The sequence below is a fragment of the Watersipora subatra genome, chromosome 4 (genome assembly GCF_963576615.1).
Source record: "Watersipora subatra chromosome 4, tzWatSuba1.1, whole genome shotgun sequence".
Classification (NCBI taxonomy): domain Eukaryota; kingdom Metazoa; phylum Bryozoa; class Gymnolaemata; order Cheilostomatida; family Watersiporidae; genus Watersipora; species Watersipora subatra.
Window position 1 is genome coordinate 3,959,011 of NC_088711.1, and position 15,504 is coordinate 3,974,514.

Here is a 15,504-nt window from a genome sequence, read left to right on the forward strand (position 1 = left end):
AATTTTGTTGCAAGTCAACCTTTAAACACAACAAGGCTGCTGCCAGGAGCCCATTCATTGGCTTCTACTACATCTAGAAATTGTCTGGTGAAACATGCTACGTGACCTTTCCAGTTGTACTTGAGAGGTCATTCGAGTTCTCTGTCTGGGCTCTAGGACTCCGGTATTTCTGTTAGCCTGTCCATTCCATTCCATCCTTCAGACTAACTTGTTCAGCTACTCAGTCACTTCTAGCAGCCATCTTGAAAGCTCAAGGACTGGCCCAACTTACCCCACCACTACCAACATTGTACGGTTTCTTCTAAGAACTTGCATTGCTTTTTTGGAGTGCACCTCTTTTTCAGAGGCTGCTTAAATATTCCACCAATATTTATCATACAACTGGCACTCCAGAGGTTCTTACTGACGAGAACCACCAATTAGAACACAACTAAATAGGTCATTTTGTGACCCAATATATATATATATATATATATATATATATATATATATATATATATATATATATATATATATATATATATATATATATATATATATATTCCTACAACAGTAGGAATAAACCACTGTTATAGGAAAGCGGTATAACAAGGCAAAGACCTTGACACTTTCTTCTAGCCGTTGCAAGCAAGCATATTTATCCTGCAAAACCATTTGCTTGCCGATACAACCATGTGTACTTATTTAGCAAAAATTTTTGCTAATTGTTACGGTTATGTATATTTACCCTGCCATACCCTACCATTGTACTCACCTTGTAAAACCGAATGCAATGAGGAGAGGAGAGGGTGCCATGAAGAAGAAGTTTACACAATTGATTGTAAATCCATAGACCATTATGTGCTTTGCAGTCAGCCAACCCTAAATACAGCAAATATGACGTGTTATTGGATCTCATTTAAATCAGCCCAAAACATATAAAGCCTTGTCTTATAGATTTAGGTAAACTTTATGGCTTGTTTTAACTGACATATACAGAGTTTCTTTCCTTTTAAAGTTTAAGCTTGAGGTAAAAGTTGATAATGAAATATGTCAGTTTATTGGACAATCTTAAAATTTAGAGACTGTTGACAAACTATGAGGAGATACTTAGAACAGGCAAGGAAACGAAAGCCACACACTTACTACAGAATCCTGAACTTTGCCCGTGATAGGAGAAAAGATGGCAAAGGCTAGTGAAATAATGAGAAAGGTAAGTGCGCAGATTTCCTCAGATAATCCATACTGCAAAATATACAACAGCTCAAGATAAATATTACTTTGTTGTTGTTTAGATATCCATCTCATTATATCCTTAATGTTATACTTCGGTATACACTTACTTAAAACTAGAGTAGTAATACATTCTACATTTAGAGTACACTAGAGTGGTAATACATTCTACATTTAGAGTACACTAGAGTAGTAATACATTCTATATTTACGGTACACTAGAGTAGTAATACATTCTACATTTAGAGTATACTATAGTAGTAATACATTCTACATTTAGAGTATACTAGGGTAGTAATACATTTTACATTTAGAGAACACTTGAGTAGTAATACATTCTACATTCAGAGTACACTAAAGTGGTAATACATTCTACATTTAGAGAACACTAGAGTAGTAATACATTCTACATTTAGAGTACACTAGAGTAGTAATACATTCTACATTTAGAGTACACTAGAGTGGTGATACATTCTACATTTAGAGTACACTAGAGTAGTAATACATTTTACATTTACGGTACACTAGAGTAGTAATACATTCTACATTTAGAGTACACTAGAGTAGTAATACATTCTACATTCAGAGTACACTAGAGTAGTAATACATTCTACATTTAGAGTACACTAGAGTAGTAATACATTTTACATTTACGGTACACTAGAGTAGTAATACATTCTACATTTAGAGTACACTAGAGTGGTAATACATTCTACATTTAGAGAACACTAGAGTAGTAATACATTCTACATTTAGAGTACACTAGAGTAGTAATACATTCTACATTTAGAGTACACTAGAGTGGTAATACATTCTACATTTAGAGTACACTAGAGTAGTAATACATTTTACATTTACGGTACACTAGAGTAGTAATACATTCTACATTTAGAGTACACTAGAGTAGTAATACATTCTACATTCAGAGTATACTAGAGTGGTAATACATTCTACATTTAGAGTACACCAGAGTAGTAATACATTCTACATTTAGAGTACACTAGAGTAGTAATACATTCTACATTTAGAGTGCACTAGAGTGGTAATACATTCTACATTTAGAGTACAGTAGAGTAGTAATACATTCTATATTTACGGTACACTAGAGTAGTAATACATTCTACATTTATGGTACACTAGAGTAGTAATACATTCTACATTTAGAGTACACTAGAGTAGTAATACATTCTACATTCAGAGTACACTAGAGTGGTAATACATTCTACATTTAGAGTACACTAGAGTAGTAATACATTTTACATTTATGGTACACTAGAGTAGTAATACATTCTACATTTAGAGCACACTAGAGTAGTAATACATTCTACATTCAGAGTACACTAGAGTGGTAATACATTCTACATTTAGAGTACACTAGAGTAGTAATACATTTTACATTTACGGTACACTAGAGTAGTAATACATTCTACATTTAGAGTACACTAGAGTAGTAATACATTCTACATTCAGAGTACACTAGAGTAGTAATACATTCTACATTTAGAGAACACTAGAGTAGTAATACATTCTACATTTAGAGTACACTAGAGTAATAATACATTTTACATTTAGAGTACACTAGAGTAGTAATACATTCTACATTCAGAGTACACTAATATAATAGCCGAATAATCCTGACTATAATAAGAGTGGCATTTCGTGATGTCAGAAACTTCTCGTGTGATTACAGGGCTATAAGAGCAGACTGCTGCAGCTCTACACATTGTCAATGTCCTATTTAGTGTAAAAAAGCGGACCTACACCAAACGGTGTCGGGTTCAGATGGCAATCTTAAAACTTTCACTTCCATGTAAATGTCCGCACTGAACCTGATTAGAAAAACAAGAATGTGTCTTCACATGCACTAAGGACAACACCAAGGACATTTGCCCTCAATAAACACATTTATGGATTGTTGTTTTGAAAGCAGGCTAGCAATTTGCGTTGAAAATTAAAGAAATCCCAAGCAACTCTATGCTTGCAGTTAATTCTAACTATTATTATCATATCCTCCAAAAGCCATAAATAACTTCTTTATTTGTTGTTATCACTTAGAGAAAAAGGCAGCCGCCTGTATAGTGAATGAGGTGTACAGCACTAAACTTTGAGACTGCTGCAAAATTAACGAAGCTAGCGGCCATGACCTACTGTATTAACTCAATATTTAAAAATATAAATATATTACAAAAATATACAGCACTATAGTGTGGATGAAAATAGTTTATTTTTACAAGGACAAAAACCTATTAATTAATATGCTATAAAAATAAATATATTAATGAACAGGTATAAAAGAAAATATAAAACAAGATGTTATGACATTACTCTCCAATGGTTACACACACTGATTATGATAGTACTTTCCACTGGTTACACACACTGATTATGACAATACTTTCCACTGGTTACACACCGATTATGGCAGTACTTTCCACTGGTTACACACCGATTATGATAGTACTTTCCACTAGTTACACACACCGATTAAGACGGTTTCTTATAAAATTATAAGCATCATTGATACTTCAATAATTTTGCTGTTCGTAGTCCAATCTAGTTGGCTGGTATTTTGCTACACATTTTATTTGTCTTTTTAATTTTTGCTAGATTTATAATAACTTGCTTTCGCTTCTTTTCGAAATACGGGAAGTTTGTTTGTCATCGCTGAATTTTCCATTGTAATAGCTCTTTGCAAAACTGCAACATACTACGCTTTGTGCTCTAACCCTACATAGTAATTTAATCTGGAACATTAATCAGATAGAAAGATATCACTCTGAGCCCCAATCACACAGAGGAACCCTATTCTGAAGCACCAATCATTTAGAGGGATATAATTCAGAACACTATTCAGGCAGAGAAATCTTATTCTGAAGCACCAATCAGATAGAGAGATATAACTCAGAGCACCAATTACACAGAGGAATCCTATTTTGAAGCACCAATCAGATAGTGAGCTATAACTCAGAACACCAATCATGCAGAGGAATCTTATTATGAAGCACCAATAAGATAGAAGGATCTAATTCAGTACACCAATCATGCAGATGAACCTTATTCTGAAGCACCAATCAGATAGAGAGATATAATTCAAAACACCAATCATGCAGAGGAATCTTATTCTGGAGCATCAATTAGCTAGAGAGATATAATTCAGAGAACCAATCACGCATGGCAACTCTATTCTGAACCACCAACTATGCAGAGCTCTCATCAGTATGGAATCATTTAACTGTCCGCTAGTGGCAAGCATGTTACCTCAGACTTGGGTAAAGCAGAAGCAATTAAAGAACCTTTTTACATATAATCAATAAGCCTGATGGTGGGCCATTATTCCTACTCATTAGGGCAAAGGTGTAAGATGGTTTCTTTTTTTAGTTCAGTTACTTGCTTATAGATAAGGCATTTGAGCAAGTAGCAATATACAACATGTTTAATATTGCATTTAGGCTGGCTTATTCAAACTTAATATTTATATTAGAGTTTTTCCATTGCAAACCTTGAAAGAGCTTCGCATTTTAAAAACACCTGACAGTGTATTTTATTGCAAAAACATAAAAAGGTTGCAGTACAACCTATAGATGGAGCCTAACTGTGTCTGAATTCTCATTGTATTTTTTCATTTAAAAAGTTTATTTAGGTGTAAGCTACTAATATCTGCAGAGGTTGTCTTATCCAATAAGATCCTGTATAAAACTACTATTTCACCATATCCTTTTATTTAAACTAGACTATCAAAAAGGCAAAACATGAATGAATACAGACTGACTTTGATCATTGTTCTTATCAGTTTTTAAGATGCTCATCAGCTTACTAGAGAGGCAGTAGTTGAAGCTGTCATATTGCTGTTAGTATTAGTCACACACAGGTTTATTTGAACAGTAAACCTCCTTACACTTCGGCCCGAACCGCTCTACTACAACGCCTAATTCTTGCTGTATGTTTTATCTTTGCGGTCAATCATTTATTTTGTAAGCAGTAAGCAGAGCAAAAGAAACCTTGGTTCGTAGCTCTGGTTCTAGAATAGGTTCAATGGTCCACCACAAGGCAGCTATTAATGCTGTCATAGCTAACCCTGCCAGCAGCCCCTTGTCTTTTAGCAGATATATCAATGATGGCTGATCACTTTCACTGGTTGAAACTGCACATTCTGAAACAGGTTGCTATGCAGGGAATATTGTATAAATGCAACAGGCATGAAACCGGTTCAGAGCTGATTTTACAAATGTAGTCAAAACAAGACACACAAAGGTAATTCTGATATTTGTTTCATGTCAAAACCATCACTTGTTAAAACAAATGTTCTTTTACAAATACATTGTAATTTGTTTAACTAGTTCCATTGTATGTTAAAGCAAACAATCTTATAAAAATATATATATTGGAATTTGTTTAATTTTTCATAAAATACATAGGTAGGCTACACAATGACAAATAGCTTTAAATGAATTGCACTGTCTAAGGACCATGTAAAACAAAACTATATACAAGACCAGCACTAATAAGGAGAAATATGCCTTTTATTATTTCTACATTTTATTTTTTACCGAATATTTTTTATTTTTACTTAAGAAGCTGCGATGTTTTGGAAAATTTTTAAATTTTTGATAGTAGAAAATTACTTTGTATGTCGTAGCAAATATTTGCTCAAGTTTTTCGACGAATGATTTGTGAATAGAAGAGGTCCAATCGTAACTCAAGGTCTGACTGCATTTATCCGCAAATGTCAATGTGAAAGTGAATGAATGCATGATGAATGGCACAGAGCAAGCATTGTACCCCTCTCTCAAGCTATCAAAAATCTTTTGCCTAGACTTGATAGGTCATAGTTGCACTTTCATAAATACATTTATAAATAATTATGATAATCAATAAATTATAATTTTTCCTGGTCAGGTCCTATTTCATAGATAGTAGCTTAGCGTGTCATACATATACATGTACTTACCATCTTCTTTAGGCAGCACAAATATAAGTACAATTGGCTGCAGCAAGACAACTGCTCCAATACAGCCAAATACCATAGAGAATCCGCCGAGCTAAAACAAACATATTCAGCTGCATTTACAAGGTTGGTCGCTAGTTGCTGACAGCGTCAGCATCTCTGCACAGAACTGGAGTATGAGCGGTAAACAAAATCCTAGCTGAATAATGAATGACTCATTATAGAAACAGTCAATAATCAAAGATTTTTTGATCTGGTCAAATCAGATTCAACAAACATGCAAATCAAATAACTTTTAAATTTACATACTAGAAATTCAACCATTCAAGTAAATTCATAAAGCAAGAAGTTGCCTCCTCTTGTTCTAATGATAGTTAAATAGAACAAGGAGTTCTTTGGTGTATTTGTGAAATATTAATAGTGCAAGATATTTGTAAGCCATTCACAGAGCAGCTACCTAAATTTACTAAAGAGTGTTTTTTACTGAGCGGAGAGCCGAAAGTTAATAAATTCTCCCAATTATCATCAACCATTGACACCAGATCAGTGTCTGAATCTATTTAACTAAGTCATCTAGAGGGACTGTGGAACATATGAGATTAGTTGGTATCAGTATTTGACAACCAATAATAAAGTTAATAAATATGACATAGCCGTTTTACAGTGCCTGAAGTACACATGATGAGTTCTATGACAACTTATTATTCTATGACAGCTTATCAATTGAGAGCTGAGGTGAAATTGAATGTACAGAGATGTACGGTTGCCTTTTGATTCTAATTGGAAGCAACAACATATTCTTGTAACGCATTGGTATGAACCCAAGTGGGCTCTCTTTTTCTTGATTGATGAAATTCTGTATTCTTTTTTACTTGGAGACTGAGAGGGCCCGCTACCCACCCCGGAGTATTGAAGATTTGGTAGTGCACTGGCACTTCTTATCCAAAAATGCTAGCCTGCATACGACGAAAGCATAGCCAACTGTCAATGACAGAACAGTTTTGATGTCAAGGATGCCAGGCTGTAGAAATTAAGCTATTTCTCAAGTAAAAGCCATTAATAACAACAAAATTCTGATATTTTCTTGAGATGCCATTTTGTTCCTCCGATTGATGATAGCTCATTCAAAAATGTAAAGAAACAATATTCTGTAAAGGAAGAGCGCCGATCCATTAATTGAACAATTGAATCCCTTGACGCATCATAATTGATTAGCTATGGAACACACTGAAGATCTCTGTAGGATTATCTCTTGAAGAGTTAATTATTGCTCTATAATAGTCAACATCAGTTCTTATGCTCTAGCTGCTCAAACTCATACTGGAGATTTTGAGCACCTGTCGCCTCATGCCAGCATGCAATCTCATGAACATACTATACCCATGAATAGCAGCAGTAGTGGACAGTGAAATGTATTTTGTCTTCTCTTGCATACCTATGTTTCTATAGCTCAAATGTTAAAAGCTTATTATTATGTCACATTGTAGAGACTTCAGCTTTCAGACTAATTGTTTGTTGCCACTGAAAGAGTGTCTTCGTGATTAGAATTATTTTATGCCAGAGACTCTTTTATGGCTTTTTTACAACTTTTTGTTCACTGCATTATCTTTTCAAACATTACCAAAAGGGTTGCAGCCCGCCTTGAATTGCCTCATATAGACAACCAAGCAGGTTAAATTCAAAGCTTAGTACGCTATTACTTACAGAATATAGTCCGCTCCCCAAAGCAGGTCCACACATGCATCCGAGACCCATTGCCATGGAGGCATAACCCTACAGCAAGCACAGATTTTGTTAGTAACATCAAATACTAACTTCAATGATATAAGGCTCAAATTTTAACTCTTGTAGCAGATGTATTGCATTAGATTCTTGATATAAAGTGAGATTATAAGTAAAGACTGACTACGGTTGAAATTAAGAAGCAAAAAGTCAAAGGTCTGTAAATTTTTTGCTAAAAATACTAGCAACAGCAATAACACTATTTACTATAATAAGAGCCATGCGTGTCCATAGCCACGATTGGATGTTGGAAAAAATATTGCATCACACGGGATCCGCACTCAGACATTTGATTTACAATTCATGCATGCTACCAATTAATGACCTTATTGCTTTTTGGAATATTTGTGCACATAGTTATTACACACGACGATCGCTCATGGTGCATCAAACAGCCAAGGCATGAGTGATAACAGTAATGACAATAACAGTAACAGCAATCTTTGCTATAATCTTTGCTACACCAAAAGCTATGTCTGTCTGTTTGTCCAAGATTGCTTCATACAGGATTCCAACTTGTGACAATCAGTTTAGTAGACCAACACTCTACTCCATTTGCCACTTTATAACAATTGTACAGATAGTTATTATTTGTACTTTATCAGCACACATGATGGTCTCTCATATCACCCTGGACTACCAGAGGTACTAGTAGTAATAGTACTAGTAGTAATAGTACTAGTAGTAATAGTACTAGTAGTAATAGTACTAGTAGTAATAGTACTAGTAGTAATAGTACTAGTAGTAATAGTACTAGTAGTAATAGTACTAGTAGTAATAGTAGTACTGATAATAAACTTACGAGAAGTGTGCTCGAGTTTGTGGTGAATGTTGAAGTAATCATAGTCATGGATGCCAGCAGAACTGCAGCAACACCGACTGCCTGGAGCAATCTAAGGATTATCTCAGGAATTAAGCACTCCATATGCACTCCACTACCAGGCTGGGGCAGAGGAATGTATTCCAGAAATCCAAACAATATAGTAAATATGCCAAGGACAAATAGCCCGGACACCAGGAGGTTTCTCACAGATACTTGTGCTATCTAAAAATCATAGATTCACTCTGATCATTTGTGATTCCAATATTAGAGGTAGAGAACACCTGATTAGTTTAGCGCGTAGAGTAATGCTGCTGCCTTGACAGCTGATGCAGTGGTCAGTGACCAACAACGTCAGTGACCAGTGGTCAGAGCAGATGTTAGTACTTTCTATTGATTTAAAAAGGCTTACTGAGGTCACGCTCACAGAGGTCATGCCCACTGATATACATTCATTTTGACTGGACACGACTCATTGTTTCGGATCATTGAAAATCTTATCTGGATAGCCTCTCAACTCATTGCGTAGGTATGACCTCAATAAACTTGGAGGTATGTTAAAAGGAGTCTAGACTGTTGAATCCGAATTCTAATGATTTTAAACAGCGGCAAACAGGATTAAGTCATAATTTGAGATCCACGATGATAGACACTAGCTCTGTCATGTTTATTTATGTACATGTATAATATAAGTATAATATATATATTATTTATGTACATGTATGTACATAAATAATATAGATAATTGTATGTCCAACTTTCTATTGGCATCAGTAATTATCAATAAAATGATATCTTTCATTACATACCAAAAGAAAGAAAAATAATCTACAATTGAAGTTTTGTTGATAGACTGTACTTATAATTTTGTCTTCTGATTTTAGGTCGGCTACAAGCAGGCTGTAACCTCTGACTCTAAAATACTAGTAGTCAATTATTTCCCTTAGGAATTGCTAACCGTTTTGAGCAAATCAATTTGCTATTTGACTTCTAATAGCTGCATACAATGGTCTTTGTTACTCACTAGTTTTCCATTGACTAGGCCCATGAGCATCTGTGTTAACGGCACCAAACCTACTACCACTCCAGTAATGTTCGACTGGATATTGTGGGTTTCATTCTACAATAATATAAATAATAAGGCGAGTTAAGCATTTCTGAAGCTATAATTTTTGTTAAGCGTCATCATTATTGTGAAACTTTTGAGCCGCCAGAACCATATGACACGCAACACCTGGTGCTCTTAAAACCTTTGTCAATGCTGTCAGCAAAAGCAGTAATTGTGGTTTGAGTACGTATAAAGTGAACCCCTAGATAAAACCATTTTAATCTGTTCAAGACACCCGATCTCATCTTATACTCTGCTGTCTGTACATACCTTGTTTTTATTATTTATACAGCAAGCTACTTTCCTTACCATCTATATAGTATTTATCCTCCTTTTCTTGTTTTTTTTAGAAATTGTCTCTGCCTTCTATTACATGCGCAGTACTTACACTGACATATATAGCAGCTGCCTTGCTTTTCATTGTTGATCAAATTCTTGCCCTGTCTTTCATTTTTCATGGAGTACCTAAAGATCAAGTTATTCTCCATAAATTACTTACCTTATCCTATATTTTTTATACCGTACTTACCTTGCCCACTGCTTTGTACACAGTACTTACCTTTCCCACTGTTTTCCACACAATTCGTACCTTGCCCATTATTTTCTACACAATACTTATCTTGATCATTATTTTCTATACAGTACCTACCTTATCTTTGACTTTCTATACAGTACTTACCTTGCGCTTTATTTCCTATATGATGATTACTTTCCTTTATTAGTTATGACTTACGAAAAGAGGAAGAAATGGAGCAGCTATAATTTGGCAGACACAAGATAAAAATAGTGCTGACAGACAAGACAATAATATTATCCATTCTCTTCTTGAATAAGAAGTATCCGATTCTTCTGAAGCAGAAAGGTTCCTCTCATTGCCAAAGTGTGTCCTAATGTTGTCCACATCGGAAATCTTTGCATTTGAAGCTGACACTGAATTCTCAAGTAGTTTTGGAGATGCCATCAAAGCCAACTAATCAACAACAGTAGGCTTGAATAAACTGAAGCTTACATAGATGAGACACTCTGAGGTTCCAATTGTCATCATGTGAATAGACAACATAATAGTAGCTAAACATAATGGTTTAGCTATTATACATGTATACATATGAAATAGTCAAAACACTGAGACACTTTCCTGTTCAATCTATTATTTACCTAAAATATGTATGAAGTAGTCAGAACATTGCAGTGAAGACAAATGTTATCTGAGATAATATGTGTGTGAAAGACTTCATGTATGAGCATAATGTCAGAGTATGTCTCATCTTGGCCAAGCGGACAGCGATTGGAGTTCATCTCATTCCCATCGAGTGAACAGCTGTCAGAGCACATCTCATGCTAACCAAATAGACACCTGTCAGAGTGCGTCTCATCATAACTAGCTGGACCGCTTTCAGAGCATGTCTCACCATAACCAAGTGAACAGCTGTCAGAGCGGTCTAGTACTAACCAAATAGACACCTGTCAGAGCACATCTCATCCGAACCAAATGGACACCTTTCGGAGCATGTCTCTTCCCAACCAAATGGACAGCTGTCAGAACACGTCTCATCCTAACTAGCTGCATAGCTTTCAGAGCATATCTCATCATTACCAAGTAGACAGCTGACAGAGCACGTTTCATCCTACTAAACAGACAGCTGTCAGAGCATGTCTCATCTAACCAAATGAACACTTATCAAAGCACTCTCATGCTAACCAAATAGACACCTGTCAGAGCATGTCTCACTCTAACTAAGACAACAGAATGTTAATGCCATGCATTTGCTTTCCTTCAGCATCACAATCCTAGAAAAATCAAAAAAATGGTTAGTGCACATCTATATGTTGCTCACAACACAATCATGTTGGATAGTGTCAAATAGCTGACACTTTATGGCTTTTCTTTCCTATCTTGAAGTGTACACTGTAGAAGAATATAGAACTTCCACAAGCTCAGTTGCTGCGTCACTGTTGTAGTTCTGAAGCAGGCAAGGTTTAATCTCTGGCTAGTATAGAAAGTTATTTTTATATCAGGATAATAGATATTGCAACTTGAACACAAGCAGCTATTTTTAAATGCAACATAGATGGCAGCAAAGAAGTGTAAAGTAATTAGGCAGCACGAAGCAAAATATCTTCAGGGAATAATGTTTTAACATGCAAAAATCTATGCAATTCTTGGTCAAATAAAACATGGCCAGTCATGTGTTCCTTGTTGACCTCACTGTTGTTCTTGACCATAAAAGATGATTTTCATAATTTTGGAATAAACATACTTTAATTCTTAGTTTCTATCATTAATCATTGTGGCCTGCTTAAGAACAACAGTAGTATGTAGAGAGCAGATCTACACAAAAAAGTGACGGATCCAGCGGGGGATAGAAAAAGGGGGTTGCGAATTAAATTGGCTAGGGGTGTAGATTGAATTACGTGGAGTTGAATGAGATGTTGGGGTTTGGGGGGAAATTGTGGTGTAGAGTAGGGGGTTGAATTCGAGGGCGTATGGATCCGCTCCCGGCGTAATCAGCGGATTATCTGTGGATGAGTCATCCGATTAGTGGGGGATGAGTCATCCGATTAAACGTGGATTATCGCGGGATTAGTCGGGGGAATCGTTGCGGATTAGTCGGCCGAATCGTCGCGGATTATCGGTGGATTAGTGGGGGGTGAATATCTGGGACATCGAGGGCTGGTTGGTTTTCCGGAGTGGATCTCGCGGATTATCGAGGAGAGCGAGAGGAGAATGTTATATATTTGGTTGAATGAGAGATAAGTTTTTATTATAAAATATAAACTATAAATGTTACAAAAAATTCAAAATCATTCTGTCATTCGTTTTAAAAAGGAAAGTTTTGGAATACATCTTTCATCAATTTCTGTGTCACATCGAAGAACTAAAATAAGAGTTGATTTTCCCAAAGAATTGAGAAACTGAACAGAAAGTAACAAATCTAACCCTTCATTTTTTCCCATATTATCATAAATGAAGGTATCTTTAGGTGTAGTAGAATTTGAAATAGGCTGAAGATTACAGATAAAGTCAATATCTTGAAAATTCGATCCTGGAGGACATTGCAACATTGAAAGAGTAAAGTTATATCCACATAATTCTCCTCTGTAGAATAATTTGAAATCAATTAGAATATCGATTGTGGAATTTTGAACTGAATATTCACATTCAGAATATGTTAGAACTTGTTCCGATGAAGCTGACACTATAGGATTAAGGTATAGGTTTTCTCCATCTGTTTCATCTTCATTTAGTAGTTCTTTACATGCAAATCTGTGATTGCCTGGTAATGGATAACCACAATGAAAGTAGTCTGATGGAAATATTCTTCCACATGTTTCATTATTCTTGTGATATAAAGTAGTTTCTTCGAATGGAAGTAGTAATGAAACTTCAAATTCATTGAGTGTTCTGCTTAAGCAGCTATTCGCATCGGTAACATATTGAATTCTTTGATTTCCATTTATTATTCCCGTAAACCGTAAAATGAGAAATATTATAATGTGCAAATTCATTATAGTCATAGTGTCTTTTTAAAATACTACTCTCTTGACTGAAGTAGGCAAAGAAAATGAATAAAAAGTATGTCGATATAATATATATAGTTCATTCTTCAAAATTATCTTGAAATAGTATACAAAAAAGTTATTCAATTCTGTTTGATGACTCAATCCTTCTTGGAAATGAAGTGAATAAATATAAAGAATTATGCAAAGTCTAACTGTTATGTTTATTAATTCTTCCCATTGATATGTAGGAGTTCACTGAAGTAATGATTTGTAACTTGTTGATCATTGGCTTCTCCTCTCAAATATGGATAAAGTCTTGATTCGGTTAATATTATGTTTGAAGGTGTGTTCCAATCAAGTGAGGATAATAATGATAGTTGGACTTTGTCACTCCTTGGTCCGATTTGAGCAGATTCCAAACACGTTCCAATATCGAGTTCGGCAAAAGTCTCATGAAGTTCTTGTCGAGTCAATCCTTCATTTCCATATCGTACTTGCATTATTCTAATACAATGTTGACATCCTTGAGCTCCCTCGAAGCATCTACACTGACTTTCTAAATATGTTACGAAGCGTTTATAGATATAGACTCCGATAACATAGTAAAAAGTTTCTTCAGTAACTCTTCTGATGAATTTTTTTGTGTTTTTCTTTACAACCACTCTTGATAATTGTCCATCCTTAAGATGAGCTGGAATAAACTCCTCTAGAAATATAACCGACATTGTTTCTGTTTTCTTCGTTTTTGGTTCCTTCACCGTCAGAGCTAAATTGAAGAATGGTGGAGAATTCTAGAGGAGTAGACTTAATAACATTCCGAATCTTTTATTATTTTCATCCAACAGTTTTTTCATCTATAATTACATCATCAATTTCATGCTCGATTTCCTCTTCCAGTCTTTCTCCGATTAATGGAAATTGTGCTATATGAAGGAGTCTTCTGAAGAGCAGTTGTTTCGTTTCTTCACGTTGTGTAGGATGAGTCATGTAGTGCCGAATTCTATTCCAAAGCATGGTTTCAAAAATCTTTTCCTCCATCGTTTTAAAATCGATCGCGATAAATCTGTTAATCCATTCTAAATCAACCTCTTTTCCAATTTTACCTTCTCGAATGGTAGCTTCAAGATCAACCCATTCAAAGATCATCTTCAAATCTGAGGGTGTTATCGATATTTCTTTTACAGATATTGTTGATTCCAAACATTCCCTGCATTCCATCGCACTGCAGACACAGTTGGACTTTAATCTTTTCAATGACACAACTTTTCTAAAAGCAGCTGTTCCTAGAATGTAGTATAAACATTCCTCGGTGAGATGTGTACGAATTTGTTCATTTTCGTCAAGTTGAACCAAGATGTTATCCGGGATTATTTCTGCAACCTCGAATGGAACAAAATCTTTAATCAGAATGTTTTGAGCCATGTTACTATGAGAAAGTCTACATTCGAAATGATTTTACATTGGATAGTATATTGAATTTATATGAGCTTAGTTATATATTATTGATATTGTATATACGAAAAGAAGAGTCAATGAAGAAAATAAAATTTTATAGTAATAATACATCGTGGAGCAAAACTCTACTATCATATATACTTAGCAACAAAATCACTTCTAAAAATTATGCTAAAATATATTCTGTGCTCACTCCATCGTTACATACTCTTCTTTTTGAATAAAAATATGTTAATCCTGTTCTAAGTTGAGTGTATGAGAACACTCTATTGTCTTTTTTTACAAAGCCTTTGTTTATCCCTTCCTTAGGAAATCTTGATTGTAATACTTTTAAAAAAGTGTCTTTTGTAAAACTATTCGTAGTTTTACTTAATCCTTTACTGCTATGCTTTGTAGAATGAGTTTCATCATTCCAGCAAAAGTAAGTCTTAGAATTTAAGGCTACTATTCCATGACCTGAAAATTCTACTTTGAATAAACCAGGAGTCCTTATATCATATTGATATACTTCTTTGCAACAATTTTGTAATTCCCACAACTTTGTAGGATCAGATTTACAGAGTTGGAAATCATCCGCGTGTCGTTCGCAATACATCCTAGGAAACCATTTTCCATATTCTTTGTAGTATATATCAGCGATCTCTTTTCTAACGATATTATCCATAGGTGCTGAAAGAGCCA